This window comes from Dipodomys ordii, unplaced genomic scaffold, assembly GCF_000151885.1.
Source record: "Dipodomys ordii isolate 6190 unplaced genomic scaffold, Dord_2.0 Scaffold116, whole genome shotgun sequence".
In the NCBI taxonomy this organism is placed as follows: Eukaryota; Metazoa; Chordata; class Mammalia; order Rodentia; family Heteromyidae; genus Dipodomys; species Dipodomys ordii.
The window spans coordinates 1,415,838-1,441,655 of NW_012267332.1; the positions used below are offsets into that span (position 1 = coordinate 1,415,838).

The 25,818-nt window shown below is 37.4% G+C and overlaps 1 protein-coding gene across 2 annotated transcripts in view; it reads left to right on the forward strand.

Annotated features, from left to right (window-relative positions):
* The window catches only part of Cysltr1 (cysteinyl leukotriene receptor 1), a 31,584-nt gene that overhangs the window by 3,838 nt on the left and 1,928 nt on the right, over window positions 1–25,818 (forward strand). The window contains exon 2 of one of the 2 annotated variants that reach the window (XM_013028885.1): window positions 20,699–20,769. The gene's annotated coding sequence lies outside the window, so the exon portion shown is untranslated. Of the gene's footprint in view, window positions 1–20,698; window positions 20,770–25,373; window positions 25,388–25,818 lie in introns of those variants that run through there. The other variant, XM_013028886.1, reaches the window with a different exon arrangement.

Here is a 25,818-nt window from a genome sequence, read left to right on the forward strand (position 1 = left end):
AGTTCCTTAGATCCTCCTAAACTGCTAGGATTATAGGCATAACCCATTGGCACCTGGCAGGTTTTTTTTTATACTACTCACACACTACAAATGTTAGCATGTTGCTTCACACACACTATGGGCACTAAATAAATGTTAAATTATTGCAACGTAAGTAAGCATTGGGAAGTTTTGCTTCAAGCTATTTTCCACCTTGAATTCTGTCATAAATTCTTTGGAGCCTTTCAGTAGCTGCTCTAAACTACCTTGAACAGAGATGTCAACAGAGAACTAGGAGGTCATCCTTGTTTTGACACTTTAATCAGCTGTGTAGTTTAATAACAAGTTTCTGAGCCCCAGTATTTCTAATACATCAAATTTAATGATATGATAGTGGAAGTATTGTCCAAAATCTATTAAAACAACAAATATGACATGAAAAACACCTGAATATTCAAATCAGCATCCAAACAATTTTCTTTAAAACAGGAGGATAAAATACATAATAAAATGGACTGCACTGTAGAAGGAACAAAGCCAACTACTTCCTGCTCCCTATACCACTTTCAGGCCACAGGATTCACTCTATATCTTCATCAATCTCATCCTCATCTTAGAGACTATTAGCAGGAGACAATTCTTCTGTTGCCAATAGCACTCTGTATGCTTCCATGCGAATTTCAAAAAGCATGAAGTAGTTTAAAGTACTATTTGAGAAGTATTTCTGGGACCAAACTACTCACTTTGTTTTCAGTAGCTATTATTTCCATTAAGACCATTGATTTTTAAGATTAAAAACTAAAGACTGAATTTTTACAAAAATTGCAGAATATTATAATACAATATTCTACTATACTGTCACAAAGACTGTGGTTTTATTCTTATAAAACTATGCTTGATTGCAACTACATTTCTATAATGCATAAGTGTATACACAACATACACCTCTCCCTAAAATACAAAGACCAAAAGCAATTTTTAATCCCTCACCTGTGTTAGCTGGGTTTCTGACAACATAAATATCTAGGTGGTTTGATTAAAGGCTAGTGAGAGAAAGCTTTCCAAATTATAATCAAACTCTTGAGAGATAGATTCATATTAATCAACCTATGTAAAGGATGGATTCATAACACCAATTTTAGTTTCAGTGAGTAAATACAACTTCTACAAAGTCTTTCTGATTCATAGCAAGTAGTGGTTGTATCCTCCTTTCTACAAAAAGGCAAAGGACATTTAATCTTGTTAACTTCATATAGATGTCTCAGGTTCCTTAATTTAATTGACAATCCTACTGCTTAAAACACCCTCACCTGAGAGCTAACTTTGCCTTTAATTATGAATTCACAATACATTGCAATTATGTATGAAGATGGCACAATACATCTCAAAGAAAAAGAAGATTGGGGCAAGAAAAGAGAAAACAATAGAGAAGGTCATTTGATTAAAATATAACATTTTCACATCTGATACACCATGGTGAAATTCCTTGATACAATTAATACACATTAAAAATTGAATGACAGGCTGGGCTCTAGTGGCTCATGCCTATAATCCAAGCTACTCAGCAGTCTGAGATCTGAGGTTCACAGTTCAAGCTGAACTAGCCAGGAAAGTCTGTGAGCTTCTTATCTCTGAATAACCACCAAAAAGCTGGAAGTGGAACAGTGGCTCCCGTGGTAGATCACAAGGTATCAGCAGGAGGGGGACAGGTGAACAGTGTGTAAATGAAGGTGAATAAGGTCAAAGTCATTTGTTTGCATGTATAAGACTAGAACAATGAAACCTATTAACATTGTTCTTACAAGGAGCAAGGAGGTAAGGGAGAGCAATTGGTAGGTTTGGAGTATTATTGTAGGCATGCATAGAAATGTTACAATTAAACCTACCCCTTGTACAAATTTTAAAAATATTTAAAAGCATTCTTCATAGGTAAGAGGGGCATATTTAAATATAAGTTGTACCACATAAAGCTCTTACACCTTATTTAATCACTCTATTTTAACACTATTTCTCCCTTTTTTCTGCCCCACCCATCCTTTTTCTGAATTGTGAATTCTGGATTGTGAAGGGGTATAGACACATGTGACAGAGAAGAGAAAAAAAAAATCTTTAAGATTTTGAAAGATGTCAATTGTAGAGATGGCCTCAGAAAAATCAAGAAAGAGAAAAACAAGGACAAAACATAAGCCCTTAAACATTGAATTAGCTTCTTTTTTGGCGAATAAAATATCATTACCTTATTTAGTGTCTATGGAATCACTACATCCCAGATATTTAAGCTCCTACTTTAATATAACTCATGGAAAAGGAGAAGAGTTGAGATCTAAACTAAGACTCCCTGGCACATTCAGATTTTCTTTTTAGTGTTTAATCAATCTCTTTTTCTGCCCCCCCCCCCCCGCCAAATAATCCAGTTAGGGATCACATTTTGAGATGCCTCAAGTACAAGATTTGAATAGCCTTTATTTTTACATAGGATTGTCTTTGAGCTGTCATGAATTCAACATTCAACAGCTAAGTGGAATTGAACTAACCATAACAACTTTTACTCCAAAGTGATCATAGGAAGTCTCCAGGCCTTCTAAGGTACTGAAAGTTTCTTTTCATTTGAAGATGGTTAACTTTTTGTGTGTGCCTGTTCTGGGCCTGGGCACTGTCCCTGAGCTTTTTAGCTCAAGGTTATCACTCTACTACTTAAGCCACAACTCCATTTCTAGCTTTTTGGTAGTTAATTGGAGATAAGAATCTCAAGGACTTCTGAGCTGGCTTCAAATCTCTAAAATCAGATCTCAGCTTCTTGAGTAGCTAGGATTACAGCCATTAACCACCCATGCCAGGTTTATGTTGGTTAACTTTTATGCTTAATCTGAATTTGAATTCTATCTTCTTCAGAACAATTGTGTTGCTTCCAAGACTGAGGCATCTAAATATGAAAAGACTAGGGGCAGACCTCAGATTCAGCTGCAGACAATGTCTCAGAGTTTCAAAAGATTCCAAGTAACAAGCAATGAAGTACATTCCACAGGTAACCCCTGGTTCATCCTCACAAACTGTTCACAAATATATAGGTTTTCTGGAACATATTTCTCTCACCCAACCAGGGGTGGAAATACCCTCTCTACCACATACCCACATTCATGTTCTCATCAAGATCTCCATTGCCTTTTTATAACTTGCATTTCCTTCAGGTCTGGTCTCATATTTCACTTTAATCTGATTTCTCTGCTTGAGGCACAGTTTTACTGTGTCATTATCTCTGAATGCCAGGCTAAGGTATTTTTAGTCTTGGTAGTGCCCCATGTCTAAGTTCCAGCTGTTAAACAACAGCATTGCCTGATGGGATAAGTATGATGTTCTCACCAGAAAGAGACTGAGCTACTGCAGACAAGCCATCTGAGAACTGTTAACAATATAGTATCATCCATTGTGTTTACTTATAGATTTATAGGCACAGTCTAATTACCACAAATGAGAGAAACCATGCAGCCTATGTTTCTTTGGCTCTGGCCTACTTTGCTTAATATTATTTTTTCCCAAGTCTTTCCATTTCCTTACTAATGGTACAATATCATTCTTTCTGATGGATGAGTAGAATTCCATTGTGTATATATACCACATTTTCTTCTACTCACCCATTGATTCCATATCTTGATTATGATAAACAATGCTGCAATGAATATGGTTGTGCTGGTGGCTTAAAAATACACACACACACACACACACACACACATGCACAAACACATGCATGCGTGTGTGCACACACTGAGACGTGATAAGTTATATAGGACTTTAGACATTCAAACACTGAGGCCAAAGGAGGATATGCATAGGAGTGGTTGACAAAGGCTCATAGCTATGTGTAAATGATCATATAAAATAATATTGTATGAAATGAACTCCAAGAAAAGGAAACAAGAGCCATTTTTAGTTGCCATTGTTGCTGCTTTTGTTTTCTTTTCCTTTTGTCTTATTTGTTTGTTTGTATTGGGGAGGGTAAATAAGGGGGCACAGAAAATGTGGAACACGGGTGAATAAATACAAGAGTGGTACTCACTAGATACTATGTGGAAAATGAACTGTACATCTTGTGGGTGGACACAGGAGGGAAAAACTGCTAGAGAGTGATGGGAGTGGAGACATGGTTCAAAAGAATTGTCCTCATTATTCATTACCTAATGCATATAACTGTAACCCCTCTATATATCAACTCTACAATAACAAAGTTTCAAAAAGACAATATAGTGTCAGCACACATATAGATTTTAATGCCAGTAAGAAAGCTGCTAACATATCGCTGGAAATACCAATAAAAGTACTTGCTGGGTTGATAGATCTATAGTGATGACAGGAGAATCTGTGCCCACCCCAAGAACTTTTTATTACCTTGGTGAAAAGCCAGTGGGATTCTTAGAATAAGTATATTATATACAAATTAAAAAGTACCCATGAAGGATGGGTACTTTTGCTCCAATCAAATACATATCATTTGATAAACATTTATCATATATTTTCTTATGTGGAAAACTCTGTGATAGGCTAGGTTGTGAGGTCTTGAGTCTTTAAAAAATGAGACTGGATTTTTTTCCTGCCCATTAGGATTTCACAATCTACCTGAGAAGACAAGATTCTTACATGTTAAAAATATAACACTAGGGGCTGGGAAGGTGGCTCAGTGGTAGAGCGCTTGCCTTGCATACATGAGGCCCTGGGTTCAATTCCTCAGCACCACATAAGCATAAAACAAAAAAGCTGGAAGTGGCTCTGTGACTCAAGTGATAAAGTGCTAGCCTTGAGCTGAAGAGCTGAGGGACAGCGCCCAGGCCCAGAGTTCAGGCCCCACAACCAGACCCAAAAAAAAAAAAAAGAAAGAAAAACAACACAAGGTAGCAGAATACTGTTTTACTGACACAGATTTTCTAAACATAATACAAGTTAAAGAGATGAATGTGGGATGGGGTGTCAATGTGAGTGCCAATAAGTAAGGTCTTAAGCTGATCCTAGTGTGAGTTGCAAAGAAAATAATTCTTCAAATTACGTTATGTTGTACAGTTTAAAAAGCAATCACAATTGTTGATTATCCTGTCCATTTGTATATCTACCCAACAAGCCTTAATGTCTACCATATCAAAAGGTTAATTTAACATAGTTCCTAACCTCTCTGATCTCAGACATATATGTTGACTAGCATAATAAATTTTTTCACTTGCTAAAAATAAGCTACAACCCCTGTACTACCAAAAACTAATCATAGCCTACATAGAGAAAAAAGAAGGTTTAAGGACTTTACCAAATAAAATAGGGTTCAACTGAGCTGCATTGTCAAAAAGTCTAAGGTTCCTACATCTTGTCATTGCTCAGCAGAAGTGGAGGAAGTATGTATGTGCCTTAGGAGGCTGAGCCCTGAGTCCCAGCCTCCCCCACTTCCTCTTCTGCTTTGGCCCTTGTCTTATTACCCCACCTCTGTTTGCAATCCTCCAATACACAACCCATCCGGTACATGCAAGCATTTACTAGAAAGGTAAAGGAAGTCTTGGGGGAGCTTTCAACCTAATAGAATCATAAACCTACATCCAGATACAGATTTAATCTTTTGATCTCTTCTGCTTTCAATTCAAAACACCCATTATCAGCCCAACAGGCTTTTTAGTCAAACAAATTCTTGAGTCAGGATTCTCAATCGGTCTCTGACCTAATCATTTTTTTCATTTTTTTATAATATATATATTTTTATTGTAAAGATACTGTACAGAGGGGTTACAGTTACATGAGTAAGGTACTGAGCACATTTCCTATTGAGCATTGTTACACCCTTCTTTGTTTTTCCCCTACTATCCCTTCCCTCCCCACCTCCCTAACTCCTCCCTCCCTCCCCCCAACTTGTAAAGTTTGTTTTCAATATAGTGTCTTGTACTTCTGATTGTTACAATGGGTCAACCTGTATCCTTATTTCAGCTTTTTGTTATTTCCCTTTCCCTCCCCAAATTATAAAAATGTTTATATAAGATGCAGGGCACCAGAATCAAATACAGTAAAAACAGGGGTTATACTATGGGGGAAGAACATACAAAAGAAACAAAAAAAAGCACATAGTACATTATAAGTAAATTAAAAACAACAGCAATAAAGATAAAAAAAAACTCTTGTGCCCCTATCTTGGGGTTCATTTCACCTAACATCAGCTTATATGGTCATATATACATAGCTTTTGACCTTTTCTGCTTGTCCTAGATATATACTAGTTATTGCAGATAAGGGAAACCATGGAACCTGTGTTTCTTTGGGCCTGGCTTACTTCACTTAATATAATTTTTCCAAGTCTTTCCATTGCCTAACAAATGTGGCAGTATCATTCTTTCTGATGGAGGCATAGAATTCCATTATATATATATTTTTTTTTTTTCTAACCTAAACCATTTTTTTTGGTTGGTCATGGGGTTTGAACTCTGGGCTTGGGTGCTATCCCTGTTCTCTTCAGCTCAAGGCGAGTGCTCTACCGCTTAAGCCACAGCACCACTTCCGGTTTTTTAGTGGTTTATTGAAGATGAGAGTCTCACGGACTTTCCTGCCTGGGCTGGCTTTGAACCTTGATCCTCAGATCTCAGCCTCCTGAGTAGCTAGGATTACAGGTGCGAGCCACCAGCGCCTGGCTCCTAAGCCATTTTGGAATGCTCCTCCATCTTACCAAGTCACTTATACTTTCCTGTTTTAAGCTCTTTGCCTTCCCTTACTTCCTCAACAGGTGGATTATGCCTGACCTGTCCCCTTTCCCGTCTTCTCACTGATTTATAAATCAGAGAGTTGCAGTCATCTGCCCTCTTTATGATTTTTCGGGTTTCTTTCTATTAGATTGTACCTTCCTAGAGGTGTCTACATTTCAGTTCCCCTCTATATAATTATTTCCATTCCTTCACAATGATACCCATGTTTCCTGACAAAAGAATACTCCTTGCTCTACCCCCCTGAACACTCTCCCTGGGGAGTTAGTACTCTATTACTCAAAAGCACTTAGAACTACAGAGCTACTCCTCTTCAGTTGTCCAAATTAGGAGAAAAAAATCACATATAAAATATAAAAGAACAAACTCGCTCCCATTAATGTGCTCACTGTCTGCCTAAATGATAATCATGCAAGAATACTTACAAAAATGAACAACTGCAGCACTGGAATAAATAAGATAATAGAAATACACACACACACACACACACACACACAAACGTTTTCTGAAAATAACTTCAACCTGAGTGTTGAGGTATAAGTAAACGTTCTCAGATCCCAGGTTCACGTCTTTGAATATGTAAGGGAAAAAAGATTCAGAGTTAAAGCATCTTCAAGTAGCCAAGGCATGATGAAATAAGGATCCTTAACTAAGTTGATAAAAAAAAAAGAAAGAAAAGAAAAAGAAAGCCAGGTATTACAAAGGAAAAGTCAATGGAACTTGATGAGGGATAAGGGTTGAGTGCAGTCAAGTACGATTAACAAGTTCTCTGTTTCCATACCTAGAAGACTATTATTAATAATGAAAAAAAGACCAGAAAGGTTAGGTGAGTAAGTTCATTTGGAAGGAAAAGGTGTTGAAATTTTTAAAAAGCCAAATGATGTCCATGTAATAACCTAGTGGCAGCTGAAAATGAGAGTCTAAATTTCAGGTGAGTAGTGTGTGTGTATCTGAGAGAGGTTTGGGTCATCCACATTAAAGTTGACAAATATGCCAAGAAAAAAAGGGGACATTTTTCCCCTGCCCATTCTATCCCTTCCAGTTCTGTATATGGAAATTTATACATTCATTTTAATATCTCTGAATTTTAAACATGTCTTCTCTTAGATTCTCCTTCTAACTGGTTGTATCATTTTATTAGTTAATACAGAATTAAATTAACTTTATAACAAAGAGAGAGAGAGACAGACAGACAGACAGAGAGAAACAAAGGACTAAGGACCATAGGTTGATGTTTCACATTCTTGGATTTGCTGATGGATGCCTCAACTATCTGAACAATGCCACTGATAAGGGAGATTAACATTGGGAGTGAAGCTGTGAGCAGCAGGTCACAATAATTATATTCCAGTGCCAGGTTTCTCACTACTATGGTGTTTTTGAGCAAATCATTGCCACCCTCCTCTGATTTCCTTTTTTTCTCATATGAATTTCGATTGGATCAGGATTTCCAAATTCCTTTCTGAAGCTGGGCACTGGTAGCTCATTCCTGAAAAACCTAGCTGCTTAGAAGGCTGAGATCTAAGAATCACAGTTCGAAGCTGGCTCATATAGACAAATCTGTGAGACTCTTATCTCCAATTAACAAGCGAAACACTGCCAGTAAAAGTGTGGCTCAAGTGATAGAGCATCAGTACTGAGCAAAAAAATCTAAGGGACCGTGCCCAGGCCCTGAGTTCAAGCCCCAGTACCAGCATCAGAAAAAGAAAAAACTTCCCTCTGCCTCAAACTGGCAACTATTCTTGAACTAGAAAAGGATGCATTTTAGTCAGGTGCTGGTGGCTCATGCTTATAATCAGCTACTCATGAGGCTGAGATCTGAGGATCACAGTTCAAAGCCAGCCCAGGCAGAAAAGTCCCAGTGAGACTCTTATCTCCAATTAACCACTCAAAAACTAGAAGTGGTGCTGTGGCTCAAAGTGGCTCAGGGACAGCACCCAAGCCCTGAGTTCAAGCTCCATGGCCAACAAAAAAAAAAGCACATTCTACTAGCATAGGTCAACACTATAATTTTCTTTATAGACAATCTTACCAGTTATTCATTTTTTTCATACTGTAAATGTGAAGTATTATCTCTCAAATTTGTAAAGGGATTCTGGGGAAGGAGGAGAACTAAAACAGTTTAAAGTGAGGATGTAAACTTGCAATCCCTACTTTCAAGTAACCTGCAGTGTAGTTAAACCTATTGGCCTCACTTTCAACCAAGCCACAGTAAATCGTAAGTTAGCTGTCATAGGCACTTTCTTTTTCTTTTATGTGCCAGTCTTGTTTATTCACCCTACCACCTAGAGGAGTTCCCCATTCCATAAAGAATAGGCTCAAATTCTCTAGAATGGTATGTAAGACCGTTTATGATTTTTTGTGACTTAGTTCATACATTTCTTTCCAAACTAATTTTCTTACTTTTAAACCTCATACAACTATCACACACACACACACACACACACACACACACACACACACACATGCATATACATACACCCATCATATTATATTTCAGCTACATAAAACTATTAGACGGTTCCCTAAACATAGCAGACCATTTAACACCCATGCCCTATTCACCTTACTTTCTCCTCCCTCCTAGAATTCACTTTTCTCTCTGGCTACCTTTTTTTCCTCTCTTTTATAAAGACTTTTTTTTCTAGCATATACACACAATTTAGTATTTCTATTATCTATATCTTTCTGTTGATGTTGATGCTGTTGTTTTGTGACAAGGTCTCACTGTGTATGGCTATTCTCAAACTCACAATCCTGCCTCAGGTACTAGAGTGATGGTATTATGGATGTATACCACCTTCTAGGCTTTCTCTGTGTGATTATATACTTATATTGCAGCAGCTGTAATAGGACAAGGTATTCACTTAATTAATATATCTGTATTTCCTTCTAGTAGACTGGAAACCTTTCATAAACAGGCCTATGTCCTATTTTCTAAGGATCTAGTACAGAATTTAATTTATACCTATTAAGTTTGATAGTCATGAGAATAAAACCCAGGGCCTTGTACATGCTAGGCAAGTGCACTTTACTACTGACCCACATCCTCTTTTAGTATAACTAGTATATCACAGTAATACAAAGGAAAGCACAGTTTTTATGAAGAAGGTGTAACAGATTGTCTTGAATATGCTTTGAATTACATCTGACAGTACTAAGGAGAACAAAGGGCCTTTCATATATGGCAACATGGCCAGAGCAATAGAAGAGAAACTAAATGATTGATCAAAGGGCTATAGTTATGTAATTGGTACACATACAGTAAACAATGGGGAAGTTACTCTGTAAAGTTGGGATGGAATGGGTTTGACTAGCTCTTTAAGTTTAATTAATAGGTCCCTGCAGACACTGGGGAAAGAACTATGCTTTAAGAGGAATAATCCAGCATAACTAATAAGGATAGTTGAAAATGAAGAGAATTAAGAAACTTCAAAAGAAAGCTTTAATAGTTAATATTCAGTGATCAGTATTCCCATGAAAATAAGGAAAAGAAGTGGATTAATTTCTGACATTTACACAGCCTTCTGTACAACAATATGTTCAAAAATTTTCTTATGAGTTAGTGTTTAGAGAAAGACCATATGAAATCTGAAACTTAACCATGTGGTGTAGTGTAAATAGCACTGGACTGAGTTAAATACTCTGGCTCTGTCACAAATACAGTGTGTTGTTTCAAGCAATCATTTTATCTTTCTGGTTAATGAAGGGAGTGTGACTAGATTAGCTTTTTTTCAAGTCTTCTTCCAACACTAATGTTTTATAAAGATTTTGTTTTTGTTTTTTTTTGGGGGGGTCCGGTCGTGGGGCCTGAACTCTGGGCCTGGGCACTGTCCCTCAGCTCTTCAGCTCAAGGCTAGCACTCTACCACTTGAGCCACAGCGCCACTTCCGGCTTTTTTCTTTTTGCTTATGTGGTGCTGAGGAATCGAACCCAGGGCCTCAGGCATGCAAGGCAAGCGCTCTACCACTGAGCCACCTTCCCAGCCCCTTGTTTTTGTTTTTGTTTTGTCGGTTGTGGGCCTGAACTCTGGGCCTGGGCACTGTCCCTCAGCTCTCCAGCTCAAGGCTAGCACTCTACCACTTGAGCCACAGTGCCACTTCCAGCTTTTTGCTGAGGAATTGAACCCAGGGCCTCATGCATGCAAGGACAAGCACTCTACCACTGAGCCACCTTCCCAGCTCCTGTTTTATAAAGATTTTTATAGCTACTTTTAGTATCTGCCTTTCATTGAATGGCTCTGTTAAAAAATTCTTTTCAATATCCTGACACATTTTCTTTTTATTGTTTTGTTTGTTGATTTGGTTCACCTTACAATTTATGGGAATAAAGTATTCATCCCATTTTATAAGACTCATTCTGCAACTGTGTTTGGCCTCAGAGCCTCATGAAAGCCATAATACCATGACACTAGTATGTTCCTCTTTGTCTTGTTATTTTTCATTCTAAATGGCACCCAGGTAGCACTTGTAGAATTTTCCTACCAAACTACACCTTAAAGAAGGAAATTTGATATAACACAAATAGATCCACACTGAAAGAAGAGAGATTGAGAAATAATTTAAAAAAGTACAGTGGACCAAGATTTACATTCTTCTCTATAGCAATCAGAAGCTTCTAAGGAGAGTGAAGGTGTGCTCAATATGGTATTTATTGTGACTAACCCCATTCCTGACTCATAAACAAGTTGTAGCTTGCTCTTCACACTGAATCCAGCTCTATTTTTTTAACCTCCATTGCAACTAAACAACAAATTTCTTGGCTTGGCTCTAACAAACTGAATCAACTTGCTTTGTATTCACCTTAGCTATATACCCTACACCACATTTAAAATTTCAAAGTTATTCAGAGTTCTAACCCCTACATACTAGTTGGTGACAACTGTATAATTCCCCTTTTTTGCTTTTTAACCTTATTTTATTTATTTTATTGTATAAGATACTGTACAGAGGGGTTACAGTTACATGAGTAAGGTAATGAGTACATTTCTTGTTGAACGTTATTACCCCCTCCTTTGTTTTTCTCCTACTATCCCTTCCCTCCCCCACACCCCCACTCTTCCCCCCAAGTTGTAAAGTTCATTTCCAACATTAGTGTCTTGTATCGTTGTTGCAATGGGTCATCCTGAGTCCTTGCTTCAGCATTTTGTTATTCCTCTTCCCTTTCCCAAATTAGATAAATGTATATACAAGATCCAGGGTACCAAAATCAAATACAGTGAAAAGAGGATATACCATAGGAGAAAGAACATACAAAAGAAACAAAAAAACTCAGTATATTAAAAACAACAATGACAAAGAAAAACCTCTTTTGTCCATATCTTGGGGTTCATTTCATTTAACATCATCTTGTATGGTCATATGTACATAGCTTTTGAGCTTTTCTGCTCACCTGATAAGATTCTAGGCGTATACTAATTATTGCAAATAAGGGAAACCATGGGACCTATATTTCTTTGGGTCTGGCTTATTTCACTTAATATGATGTTTTTCAAGGATATTAATCACACAGTGGTAGGTAAAGGCCAAAATCCTATGGCTATACCACCCCCAGATCAACAAGAATCAGGTATCCTCAAGCATAATTCTTGCCAGCATGATTCAAGCATGATTCAAGGCCAGTCAGAAACACCTACTGATGTTTCACATTGTGCCAAGTACTGGGAGCATGAAGAGAGTGAGACAATTTCCTTATCCTAAGAAGCCTTAGTTATGAATAAGGAAAGTACATAAATATGATAGACACTTAGAAAATATTTTAAGTGGCTATATATAATTGATATGAAGTAGTAAACTATATAACTATACCATGTTTTTCTATTTCATTCTGAAATTTAAACTTTTTAACCAAACTAATGAGCTTTTCTCTTTACAAATCAACTTAATTTCTTAAGACTTATTATATAGTATAAACTGATCTTGAAAGCAATTTGTAACTACCTTTTCTAGCTATAGAGTTACCAAAAATCCATAAAGAACCACAAAAAGCCCTGAATTGCCAAAGCAATTCTGAGCAAAAGAAGCAATGCTGGAAGTATCACAATTCCAGATTTCAAAATTTATTACAGATCTATAGTAACAAAAACAGCTTGGTACTCACACAAAGTAGACCTCAAGACTAATGTAATAGACTAGAATACCCAGAAATGAACTACATACTTACAGCCATTTAATTCTTCACAAAGGAGGCAACAATACATGTTGGAAAAAAGACAGCTTCTTCAGCAATTGGTGTTGGGGAAAAAATGGACATACACATGCTGAAGACTGAAACTAGATCCCTAGCTCTCACCTGGTACTAATATCAACTCAAAGAGGGTCAAAGACATCTGTGTAAGACCTGACATCTTGAAACTTCAACAGGAAGGACTAGAAGAAACATGAGAACTTATTTGCATAGGCAGGAACTTCCTCAGTAGAATTCCTGGGCCTCAGCAAACGTGACAGAGATTTAACAAATGGGATTACATCAAGCTTAAAAGCTTCTTCATAGCAAAAGATATAATTCCTAAGATAAATATAGTTAAAACTTAAAACTCAGTTTCCAGCCATATCCTTTACATTTTAACTAAATCCTAGTAGATTTTTTGAATTAATTAAATTAGTAGGATGCGAGTAACTTAGATGAGCTTCAGCAGGCTCATCTTATTTTATTCTATTTATAATTAAACCTCAAGGCCAGGCGCCAGTGGCTCATGCCTGTAATCTTAGCTACTCAGGAGGCTGGGATCTGAGGATCGTGCTTGAAGCTAGCTCAGGCAGGAAAATCTCTGAGAATCTTACCTGCAATTAAATACCAAAAAATCCAGAAGTGGATCTGTGGCTCACATGGTAGAGTGCTAGCCTTGAAAAAAAAAAAAAACATCAGGGACAGCTCCCAGGCCCTGAATTCAAGCCTTAGGCTCAGCATATGAGAGAGAGAGACAGAGACAGAGGGACAGAGACAGAGACAGACAGAGAGAGACAGGGAGACAGAGACAGAGAGACAGAGAGAGACAGAATTACAAAGATAATTTCAGAAATTTCTCTCTTAAAAGACTTGAAGGGGGGTAGTTGTAGAGGTGGGAGGGAAGGGATGGTAGGGGGAAAACAAAGGAGAAGGCAACAATGCTCAATAGGATATGTACTCATTACCTTGCTCATGTAACTGTAACCCCTCTATACAGCATTTTTACAATAAAAAATGTACAAAAAAAACACCTGAAGAATGGTGCTGCTACTGTCAAATCCAGAGATGCCATAATTGCAAAAGGGGTAGGGCCAGGGAGAAGAACTTAAGTCCTGGCAATTAGAGCAAATTTAAGTCATTATGATTAGTCCTTGGCTTAAAAACCACTATCAAATCTAGAACTATTGTGGTATATCGTATCTTGAGTACAACTTATATATTCACAAAGGAATCCAGCTTTTCCTTTAGATGTTTACCAGAGGAACAATCAGTTAGTCTTAAGTCAGGGTTGCAGGAAACTTAGGTCTGTTCTTTTTTTTTTTTTAATTGTGAAATACTGTACAGAGGGGTTACAATTACATGGGCAAGATAGTGAGTACATTTCTTATCAAGCATTGTAGCCTCCTCCTTTGTTTCCCCTTCCCATCCCTTCCCAGCCTCCCCCCGCCCCCCCACCCAATCCTCCCCCCACCCCCCACCAAAGTTGTAAAGTTCGTTTTCGATATGACAACTTGTACTTCTCGTTGTTGCAATGGGTCCACCTGTATCCTTATTTAAACGACTTGTTTTTCCCCTTCCCCTCCACAAATTATATCGACATCAAATACAGTGAAAGCAGGGGTTATACTGTGAGGAAGGGACATACAAAGCAACAAAGAAATAATTGCTTTGCTGAAGCTGTAGAGCACTTATATTACTTGTTCTTAAGAAGAAAGGAAAGTACCCTGACCTTTATAGATTTACAAAACGGTAAACTAGAAGGGACTCTTGAGATCATATGGTATAACCTTAGTGTATTGCAAATAGGTGAAGGGATCTTATAGAGGAAGTGATTCCCCCCAAAGATCATTCAATCATCTACCACAGCTGAGGTATGACCCACATCTTCCGTCAGTTCTACAGACCTTCCACTAAGCCCATTGTCTTCCTCCATGCATGGTTTCTCTCTTGTTTTGACATTAGTGAAATGAAATGTAGAAAACGGATTACCTCAAGTCAGCCAATATTCTTCTAGATCTTTTTTTTAAAAAAATATTATCTTTAAGAAGTTATACATGCTCATATAACTGTAACTCCTCTGTACAGCATCTTTACAATAAAAATATATTTTAAAAAAACAAAAAATAAAAAGTTGTACAAAGGAGGTGCCAGTTAACAAAGCAGTTTATGAATACAATGCATTTTGATCAGTGTCACCCCTTTCAAGGTCTCACCCCCCCATTCAACCTACCCCTTCCTTTTTCTTTTTTTTCTATCACAGGACTTGAATTCGGGGCCTAGGCACTGTCCCAGTGCTCTTTCACACAAGGCTAGCACTTTACCACTTTGAGCCACAGTGCCACTTCCAGTTTTCTGGTGGTTAATTGGAGATAAGCGTCTCATGGACTGTCCTGCCTGGGCTGGTTTTGAACCACAATCCTTAGATCCTAAGTAGCTAGGATTACTGGAATGAGCCACCAGTAATTTTGTGGTACATACAATGAATTGACTGAATTTTACCTCCTCCTCCTCCCCCCACACCAGCATTCATTCCTTTTTCTCCCCTTGGCATCATTCCCAGTCAATACTGTATTACGTACAGAGCAGATACAAAATATTAAGAATTTCTCATTGTACTTCTGTTTTACTGAACCTGAAGAACCACAGCAATAACTATGACAAATAAAAAATAAAAACTAGCAAGAAATATACAAACAAAAGGGAGAGGGCATTAGGAGTAGGTGAAATGAGAAGGTATAAATATAATCAGAGTACTTCATACATATATGTGAAAATAGAATGATGGAGGGAGGAAGATGCAAAAGAGTAATAGAGGTAATGAATTTGATCAAAATGAATAATAAGCATGTATGGAAATAGCAAGTATGGAAATCTCTTGGTATAATTAATAAGCACTAATAAAAAAGAATTAAAAAAAACAAAATGCTGCAGCACTTCAAATGGGAGAAATATGAGTTTAGACTGAGAGACTCAAGAATGACTTAGACTGACTTTTTATTTGAGTAAAAACAAAACAAAGAGCCAAGTGACAGTGGCCTGTAATCCTAGCTACCAAGGGAGGCTGAGATCTGAAGATCACAGTACAAAACTAGCCCAAGCAGGAAAAATATGTGAGACGCTTACCTCTAATTAACTACCAAAAAGCCAGAATTAGAGCTGTGATTCAAATGGTAAAGTGCCATCCTTGAAGCAAAAAGTTAAAGGAAAGAACTCAGGCCCTGAGTTCAAGCCCCAGGATTGCCACCAAAAAAGGTACTACCATTTCACTTAGTAGAAGATACTAGCATAGAGGCTACATAGAGACATTTGTGGATCACTAGTTCTATCTGAGCCATACGTAGCACAAAAGTGTAGAATTGAATTTTTTCTTTTTTATATTTTTATTGTAAAGATACTGTACAGAGGGGTTACAGTTACATGAGCAAGGTAATGAGTACATTTCCTATAGAGCATTGTTACAGCTTGCTTTGTTTTTTCCCTACCATCCCTTCCCACCCCACGTCCCCAACTCCTCCCTCCCCCGCCAAGTTGTAAAGTTCGTTTTCAACATAGTGTCTTACACATCTCATTGTTACAATGGGTCAACCTGTATGCTTATCTCAGCATTTTGTTATTTCCCTTCCCCTCCCCAAATTATAAAAATGTATTACAAGATGCAGGACATTGGAATTAAATACAGTGAAAACTGGAATCAAATACAGTGAAAACAGGGGTTAAACCATGGGGGAAGAACATACAAAAGAAACAAAAAAAATCACATAGTACATCATACATATCTTAAAAAACAATAGCAAGAAAACAAAAACCAGTTGTGTCCCTATCTTGGGGTTCATTTCTCTTAACATCATCTTATATGGCCATATGTACATAGTTTTTTTACCTTTTCTGCCTGTCCTAGATTTATACTAGTTATTGTAAATAAGTGAAACCATGGGAGCTATGTTTCTTTGGGTCTGGCTTACTTCACTTAATATAATTTTTTCCAAGTCTTTCCATTTCCTAAGTTCACTACCCATAAAAGAAATTAAAATCAAGACATCATTGAGATTCCACCTCACCCCAATTAGAATGACTATAATCAACAGATGCTGGAGGGGATATGGCCAAAAAGGAACCCTACTGCATCGTTGGTGGGAGTGTAAGCTTGTTCAACCACTTTAGAAAGCAGTGTGGAGATTCCTCAAAAGACTCCACATAGAGCTGCCCTATGACCCAGCAATCCCACTTTGGGCATTTACCCAAACAATCATAAAAAAGGGTATACTAAAGCTACCAGCACAACTATGTTTACTGCAGCATTATTTATCATAGCTAAGATATTGAACCAACCTGGTATTGATTCTTGTTTGTATAAAATTCTATTGCAGAAATTAAATAGAGTTGTTTGGATATGAATTGGAAACTTGTATTATAATTACTACCTTGTTCACTAGAGCTTGATCATTTAACAGGTTCAGTAGAGGTTAAAGGGATGAAGAGAGAGTATCCTCTTTCTTATAAGAGTAACTCTGCCCTCAATAGATGAATGTGAGATACATATGGTGGAAATCTCCCCTTCCATCAGAAAGAATGGCACTGACCCATGTGCTAGGAAATGAAAAGACTTGGAAAAAATCATATTAAGTGAAGTAAGCCAGATCCAAAGAAACATAGGTCCCATGGTTTCCCTCATTTGTAATAATTAGTATATGTTTGGGATAATCCTAGCAGATGAGCAGAATAGCTCAATAGCTATGTAGCCATATAAGATGATGCTAAGTGAAATGAACTCCAAGACATGGACACAAGAGGTTTTTCTTTGTTGTTGTTGTTTTTATTACACTATGTGATTTCTTGCTTCTTTTGTATTTTCCCCCTATGGATTATCCCCTGTTGAATCTGTATTTGATTTTGATATACCCTGGGTATTGTATATACATTTATCTGAATTAAGGAAGGGAACAACAAAATGGTGAGACAAAGGACAAAGGGGGAACCAATACAACAGCAATACTCACAAGACAATATGTTGGAAATGAACTGTACAACTTAGGGAGAAAGGGGGGAAGAAAATAGGAGAAAAATGAGGGAGGGAGTAACAAGTTCGACAATAAAAGTACTCATTACCTTATGTATGTAACTGTAACCCCTTCACCTTGACAATAAAATTAAATATATATAATAAAAAAGAATAGTTCTGTAAATATTTATTGACTTGGATTGAGTTGAACTGAACATAATCTGAGTAACTCCTGTATTACACAATTAAAATAAAAATATCAATAGATTGGGGCTGGGAAGTTGGCTCAGTGGTAGAGCGCTTGCCTTGCATGCATGAGGCCCTGGGTTCAATTCCTCAGCACCACATAAGCAAAAAAAAGGCCAGAAGTGGCATTGTGGCTCAAGTGGTAGAGCGCTAGCCTTGAGCTGAAGAGCTGAGGGACAGCGCCCATACCCAGAGTTCAGGCCCCATGACCAGACCCAAAAAAAAATCAATAGATTTTATATTATGTGTAGAATCTAGGCCTATTTTTTAAATTAAAAAATAGTAATATGATGTGGATACAAAAAGAAGCCTGCTCATGAGGAATTAGAAGGTGGGAAGACAAGCAAGGACAGGATGATGAGGGGGTGAATATGATCAAAGTAAACTATATGTTGTAGGAAAAGAGCAAAATAGAACTTACTAACAGAGAGATGGGTGAGAACGTTGTCAAACACTTTGTACTCATACACTGTTTTGTAGAATGGGAACTTTGTGCAACTACTTGAAGATAAAAATTAAAATAAAATAAAAATTTTAAAAAAGAACCTACTAACAATTATATAAAAGCAAAGGAGTGGGGGCTGGGAAGGTGGCTCAGTGGTAGAATGCTTGCCTTGCATGTATGAGGCCCTGGGTTCCATTCCTCAGCACCATATAAACAGAAAAAGCCAGAGTGGCTCTGTGGTTCAAGTGGTAGAGCACTAGCCTTGAGCTGAAGAGCTTAGGGACAGCGCCAAGGCCTGGAGTTCAGGCCCCACGATCAACCGGGAAAAAAAAAAGGAAAGGAGGGATCCAGGCACAATGGCTCACACTTGTAATCCTAGCTACTCAGGAGACTGAGATCTGAGCATTGCAGTTCAAAGCCTGTCTGAGCAGGAAAGTCCATGAGATTCTTAGCTCCAATTAACCACCAAACAGCCAGAAGCTGTGGCTCAAGCACTAAGCTTGAGGCTTGAAGGACAGCACCCAGGTCCTGAGTTCAAGCCCAAAACTAGGGAGAGAAGGGGGAGGGAAAAGAGAAGAATAGAGGGTGTAAATTTGATCACAGTGCATTATTATAGGCATGTATATATATATAATTAATGTGCACTAATAAAAATCACATGATCATACTGTTACTTTGTCACTTCACCTCATCCACCTAGTTATCTAAATATGAATGGCAGCATCCAATATTGGCAGAATCTGTTATCAGAGACAAGATTACCCCAAGAAAACTGAAAAGGAAAACAAAAAATGAATGAAATTATTGAATACCTGCTATGTACACAGCTGAAAAGTCTAAAACAACTATAGGTTGAAATTGTCTTGAGATCTCAAATGTGGGGACTAAAAACCTACTACACTGTGGTCCTGAAATGTGACATTAATTCATTGATTACAAAATGAGTGAAATTATATTTTAAGATCAGAAAGGTGTTTTTATGCATTCCATTTTCAGTCAGTATACATTTGGTAATGTATAGAGATCTGAGAACAGCTGATTAAATTATAATCGCCAACTCTGACTGTTCTCTACCTGTATCCCGCACTACCCACTTTTTACCTGGAAAAATGGGGACAACTTAAGGAGAAAGAAGTTGGAGAAGCTTTGAAAATGATTGTCTGGGTATGGGATAGACTCCAGGTGCAATATCAAAGCTGTGGTCCTAGTTTTCTACTTTTAAAACTATATTGTTTTATATTTTTGCATTTATTTTGTTTTCTTTTTTATTTCCTTGTTACTCAGTAGAGTTCCTACAGTTCTCCTGTTACTATATACTATGAACAAATTGCAGGAAAGTGTTTATTTTGTTGGTGCTGGGACCACAGATAAAGGAAAGTGACCAGTCTTTCTTGGAACCTTGCTGACAAGAATGAAAGCTGCCATAGACAGCAAAAGCTCAGAAGAAAAAGATTCCAGTAGTACTGTTGACGAAGGCCCTTCTCTATTCATTTTTTAGAGATTTACTGTACTTTGGTAGATTATCTGATGCAAATTAATTGAAGAGAAGAGACATATACTCCTTAAAACTCCTATGAAGATTACACAACAGTTGACCTGTGAAAGTATATAAACCAAATACCATCATAAGTTTGTAAGGAAAAAAAGTCCCTTGACAATCCCAAAACTAGAAAGCAATTTATGTTTTCTTCCCTAAACTGTCCCTAAGCAAACCCAGAAAGATATACTTGGTATCTTTAATGTTCTAAATCCTACTTTTAGAGAACTATGTCTTTTGATAGAAATTTCTAAATTATTTTCCCCTTTGAACTTTATAATTAATGTTTATAAGAGAAAATATCATTTCATAGACAGGAATATAACACTGTGTTCATCACTAGATATAAATGTTGTACGCACATGGCAGCAAACATCTGTGACTAGTCAGGGTCTGGGTTCCAAGTCCTCCCCCTGGGGATGTAAAAAAAAGGATGGAAGGAAAAAAAGGAGTAATGAAATTCAATGGCAAGCCCTAAATCTTTCAGTAAAGCTTTGATGTCCCATCACACACTTTGAATCTATACTTAGGGCTGCTACATTCCCATGACCCTTTTGGACTGCTTCTAAAAATGAACATTAACTTTCTTTTCAATCTTATGATTTCAGCTTGGGCATCCTCTGACATTATAACAAGAAGCACTAACTACTCCAAGAAGGAACCGCAGTGCCAGAAAGAGGTATGGCTCCATTTTCAAAATGAACCTTGCTTTTTAAACTTGTAATTATCTTAACAAAGTAAATGTACTAAAATAAAATTGGTTCCAGGTATGTTTATAGCTTGCTTTCATTAATCAATTATTGTCTCATTTTGCGCTAACACAACTCTTACTATACTGCATTGTAACTTCTCCACATTTCTGAACTCCTCATCATCTTCTCTCCTCTACACCTATGAGCTGTTTGGAAGAAGGAATGGGTCCTTAGAAATCTTAGGTTTCCAAAGGAACTCTCTGTGCCCATCTAAGGAGAGTCACATGGTTGGTGGATCACAATAAATCAGTAGAAAAATGAATTAAATGCTGCTCACCCCTGGAAAGCCATCAAACTGGCTTGCACTAAATGATCTCAACCATTCTAGAGTTAACTGCTTGTTTTAAACTTTTACAGTCTTCTTTTGTGGCGTAATACAAATCATTGATTTGATTTACATATAAACAATTGAACCTAAATACTAAAATTTACAGGGTCTGTACAAAGGCTCCAAAGTTTATTAATGGTACTAAAGATCATCTGTTTCTCTGCTCATTTTTCTTTTTGTCAGTTTTATTCAGCATCTTTCACTCAAATATCTGATGATTTCATATTTATTTTTAACAAACAATCCATATATGTCAGTAATATAGGTATTTTTTAACCCTTAGCCTTATGGTTTAGTGCCTTGCTTAATACTTTAGGAAGCAACTTAACTTACACAGTTATTTTAGGCTCTGATGCTGTAAAGATTTTTTTAATTTTTTATTTTTATTGTTATTATAAATGTGATGTACAGAGGGGTTACAGTTACATAAGTCAGATAAGTACTTCTTTCTCTTTTTGGGGGGAGGGGGTCAGTTATGAGGATTGAACTTAGGACCTAGATACTGTCCCTGAGCTTTGTCACTCAAGGCTAGCGCTCTAGCACTTTGAATGACAGTGCCACTTCCAGTTTTCTGACGGTTAATTGAAGATGAGTCTCACAGACTTTACTGCCTGGGCTAGCTTCAAACCACGATCCTCAGATCTCAGACTGTTGCATAGCAAGGGTTACCAGGCATGAATCACCAGTGCATGGATATGAATACATTTCTTTTTGGACAATGTCAACTCTTCTCTCACTCTCCTCCAGTTTTTCCCTCCCATCCCCACCAATAAGTTGCATAGTTCATTTTCAAAATAGAATCTAGTGAATACTGGAAAAGTTTTAACTCTATTGGAATGAGAAAATAACTCTGTGATTTCAAATAATGACTTCAAATGATAAACTTATCTATTATTCATTTACTTATACACTCAATATTATTTTAATATAGTAAATTCTTTATTTACATTTCCATTATATTTAATGAACTCATAATAACCATATCCAACCAGAAGCAATGGACAAAAGAAAAATCTGTAGCTTTAGGAAAATGCTAAAGAATCTGCTTTAATTTCATACACTAACCAAAAAAAATCACATTTGGGAAATTTACAAAGCAGAGCAAAGTACTGATATAATGTGTCAACTTTGAGAACATAATCATTTTGCATAAACTTTTCATGTTAAAATTGTGGAACTCAAAATACACTGCAGTCATGTGTGGAATGACCACAATGATCTCAGCTTACACTACTAATGGGTGCTAATAAAAAACTGATAAACTATGACGAGTTTCTAGTTTTAGTTCAAAAGGTTCTTTATTTAAAAAATGAAAGAAGTTTTTAAAATGATCATTTTGTTTAAAAACTTCTAAATATATCTGTATTATTTGATAGTTTATACTGGTGGCAGAATGTGATTTACAAGAATAAATATATACAAAAAACTATCAACAAATGAAAAGTACTACTACATCTGCACAGTGGTATGAAGAAACACACTGATCACACAAAGAATTCTGTCTAGTTCAACTGAGTGACAGAAATTTGAAGTTTACCGCAAATCTTTAACTGAAGTATTAATTCTATTTCTCAAGATTTTAATAGTGATTTTTTAAAAGTTCTACATGACAAATGTCATGGAGTATTTTATTTTTTTCTTTATGGCCAGGTTAATTAATGATTAATTAAATAATAATAATGTCTCACAGTTATAGTACATTTAATGATGTCTTGTTTAAAACAAACTATATGAAAGGAAATATACTCATTACCTGACTCATGTGATTGTAATCCCTCTGTATATCACCTTTATAATAACAACTGCTGGGCACTGGTGGCTCACACCTGCAATCCTACCTACTCAGGAGGTTGAGATCTGAGGATTGCTATTCAAAGCCAGTCCGGGGAGGAAAGTCCGTGAAACTCTTATCTCCAATTAACCACCAGAAAACCGGAAGTGGTGATGTGGCTCAAGTAGCAGAGTGCTAGCCTTGAGCTGAAGAGCTCAGGGACAGTGCCTGGGCTGAGTTTCATTACCAACAACAAAAAAAAGAATAACAATAAAGTACATTAACTTAAAAAAAATAAATAAAATAAGCCAGACGCTGTAGCTCATGCTTATAATCCTACCTACTCAGGAGGCTGAGATCTGAGGATTGCAGTTCGAAGCCAGCTTGGGCAGAAAAGTCCCCATGAGAGTCTTATCTCCAATTAACCACTCAAAATCAGAAGTAGTGCTGTGGCTCAAAATGGTAGAGCACTAGCCTTGAGCAAAAGAGCTCAGTAACAGAGTCAGGCCCTGACAGGTTCAAGCCCCACAACCAACAGAAATAAAAAATAAAGAAAGAAAATAACACTATACAAATATCATTAGTTATCAGTACATTAGTTATCAGTACTGCCCTCTGTCCTTAGCATTCCTGTCCTGATTTCTTTCACAACATATCTGACTCATTTGAATGGATGTCAAGTTTTTGAATACTGACAGTAGGTTTCATTTCTTTACAAGAACATGCATGACTTCTGTTAGTCACAGTTTAACCAGTAGTTTCCTGATTTGGAATGATATCCTCTTTTAGTTTGACTATTTGGATGGGATCTTTGTCAGTATTTTCTTCTGCTTCACTGCAGACTAGTCAAGAAACTTCAGATTCTTTGAATTCCCCTGATTTGAAGGAACTTCCATCAAAAGACACAGGATGCTCTTTAGTGGGCTGAATTCTAACAGCAGTTTCTTCCTTTTAATTCATGTGTTTTAACTGCCACTTGCCCTTAAGCTACTAGTAGAGTACTACTGGGTCTTGAACTCAGGACCTTAATGCTGTCCCTTAGCTTTTTTGTTCAAGGTTAGCACTCTACCACTTAAGACATACCTTCACTTCTGACTTTTTGGTGGTTAACTGAAGGTAAGAGTGTCTCAGGTTTTTCTGCTCAGCTGGCTTCAAACCATCTCAGCCTCCTGAGTTGCTAGGATTACAGGCATGAGCCACCAGCTCTGGGCTAAGAGACTAGACCATAAGCATCTTACCATACACACACACACACACACACACACACACACACACACACACGTAAGAATAGGAGGTGATTAATGTAGGTATTTGCCTATCTTGCCTTGTCCTGACTTGCTTGCTTTGCTTTGCATTGCATTGCTTTGTATTGCTCTGGCTTTGCTTTGCTTTGCTTTGCATTGCTTTGCTATGTTTTAGATAGGGTCTAACTATACAGCCAATCCTGGCCTCAAATTCAAGACCTTCTACCTGAGTCTTCAGAGTACTGGAATGACAAGAGTGCAACATCATACGGGCTTTTGAGGAATATGTTATTTTTTTTTTTTGGTCCTGTCCTGGGCTTGAACTCTGGGCCTGGGCGCTGTCCCTCAGCTCTTCAGCTCAAGGCTAGCACTCTACCACTTGAGCCACAGCGCCACTTCCGGCTTTTTTTTTCTGCTTATGTGGTGTTGAGGAATCGAACCCAAGGCCTCATGCATGCAAGGCAAGCACTCTACCACTGAGCCACCTTCCCAGCCCCAAGAATATGTTAATAATTTGATGATGGTGGTGATTTCACAACATATGTGTGTGTGTATGAAATGGTTGTGATAATAATTTCATTATATATTCTATGTCAGATCATCATGTTATCACATTGAACATATATATCAAATATATGCAACATTTGTTTGTCAGTTATACACAATAAAGCAAAGGGAGGAAAAGTTATATCAAAAACCTTAGGAATATGGTGGGAGAGATGTGTCCAAAATGTACTGGGTGTACATATGAAACTATCACAATGTATCACTAATGTATGCTAGTACAAAATGACCTAAAAGAATTCTTCTACAAAAAATCTCAAGAGCACCATCTAGTGCCTCACAAAATAATACAGTCCAGTTTGAGGAAACACTTCAAACAGGATTGATGAAAGACTAGATTAATTGGAGGTGGTTTCCTTTCCTCCCACAAGTGCATCTAAGTTCCAAGAACCACTGATAAAAGAGGCAGGTAACTAGAAAGCAAATATTATAATGCAGAGAATAGGCATGGTGATCTCATTTTTCTTTATGACCTCAGAACCAATCTTTGACTTTTTTAAATTTTATACCAACAGTTCTTGATGATAAATAATGACACTTCTTAGCCGGGCGCCAGTGGCTCACGCTTGTAATCCTAGCTACTCAGGAGGCTGAGATCTGAGGATCGCGGTTCAAAGCCAGCCAGGGCAGGAAAGTTGGTGAGACTCTTATCTCCAATAAACCGTTAGAAAACTGGAAGTGGTGCTGTGGCTCAAGCAGAAGAGTGCTCGCCTTGAGCTGAAGAGCACAGAGACAGCGCCCAAGCCCAGAGTTCAAGCCCCACGACCGACAAATAAATGAATAAATATAATGACACTTCTTTTATTAGTCAGGACCTGGGTTCTGTCCCTGAGTTTTTGTGCTCAAGGCGAGCACTCTATCACTTGAGTCTCAGTTCCACTTCTGGTTTTCTTTTCGGTTTTTTTGTGGTAGTTAATTGGAAATGAGATTCTCACAGCTTTTGCTGCCTGGGCTGGCTTCGAACCAGGATCTCAGCCTCCTGAGTAGGTAGGATTACAGGTGTGAGCCACCAGTGCCCAGCTCAAAATATTTTTTAAATTAAAAAAATGTATATGGGTAAATATGAAAT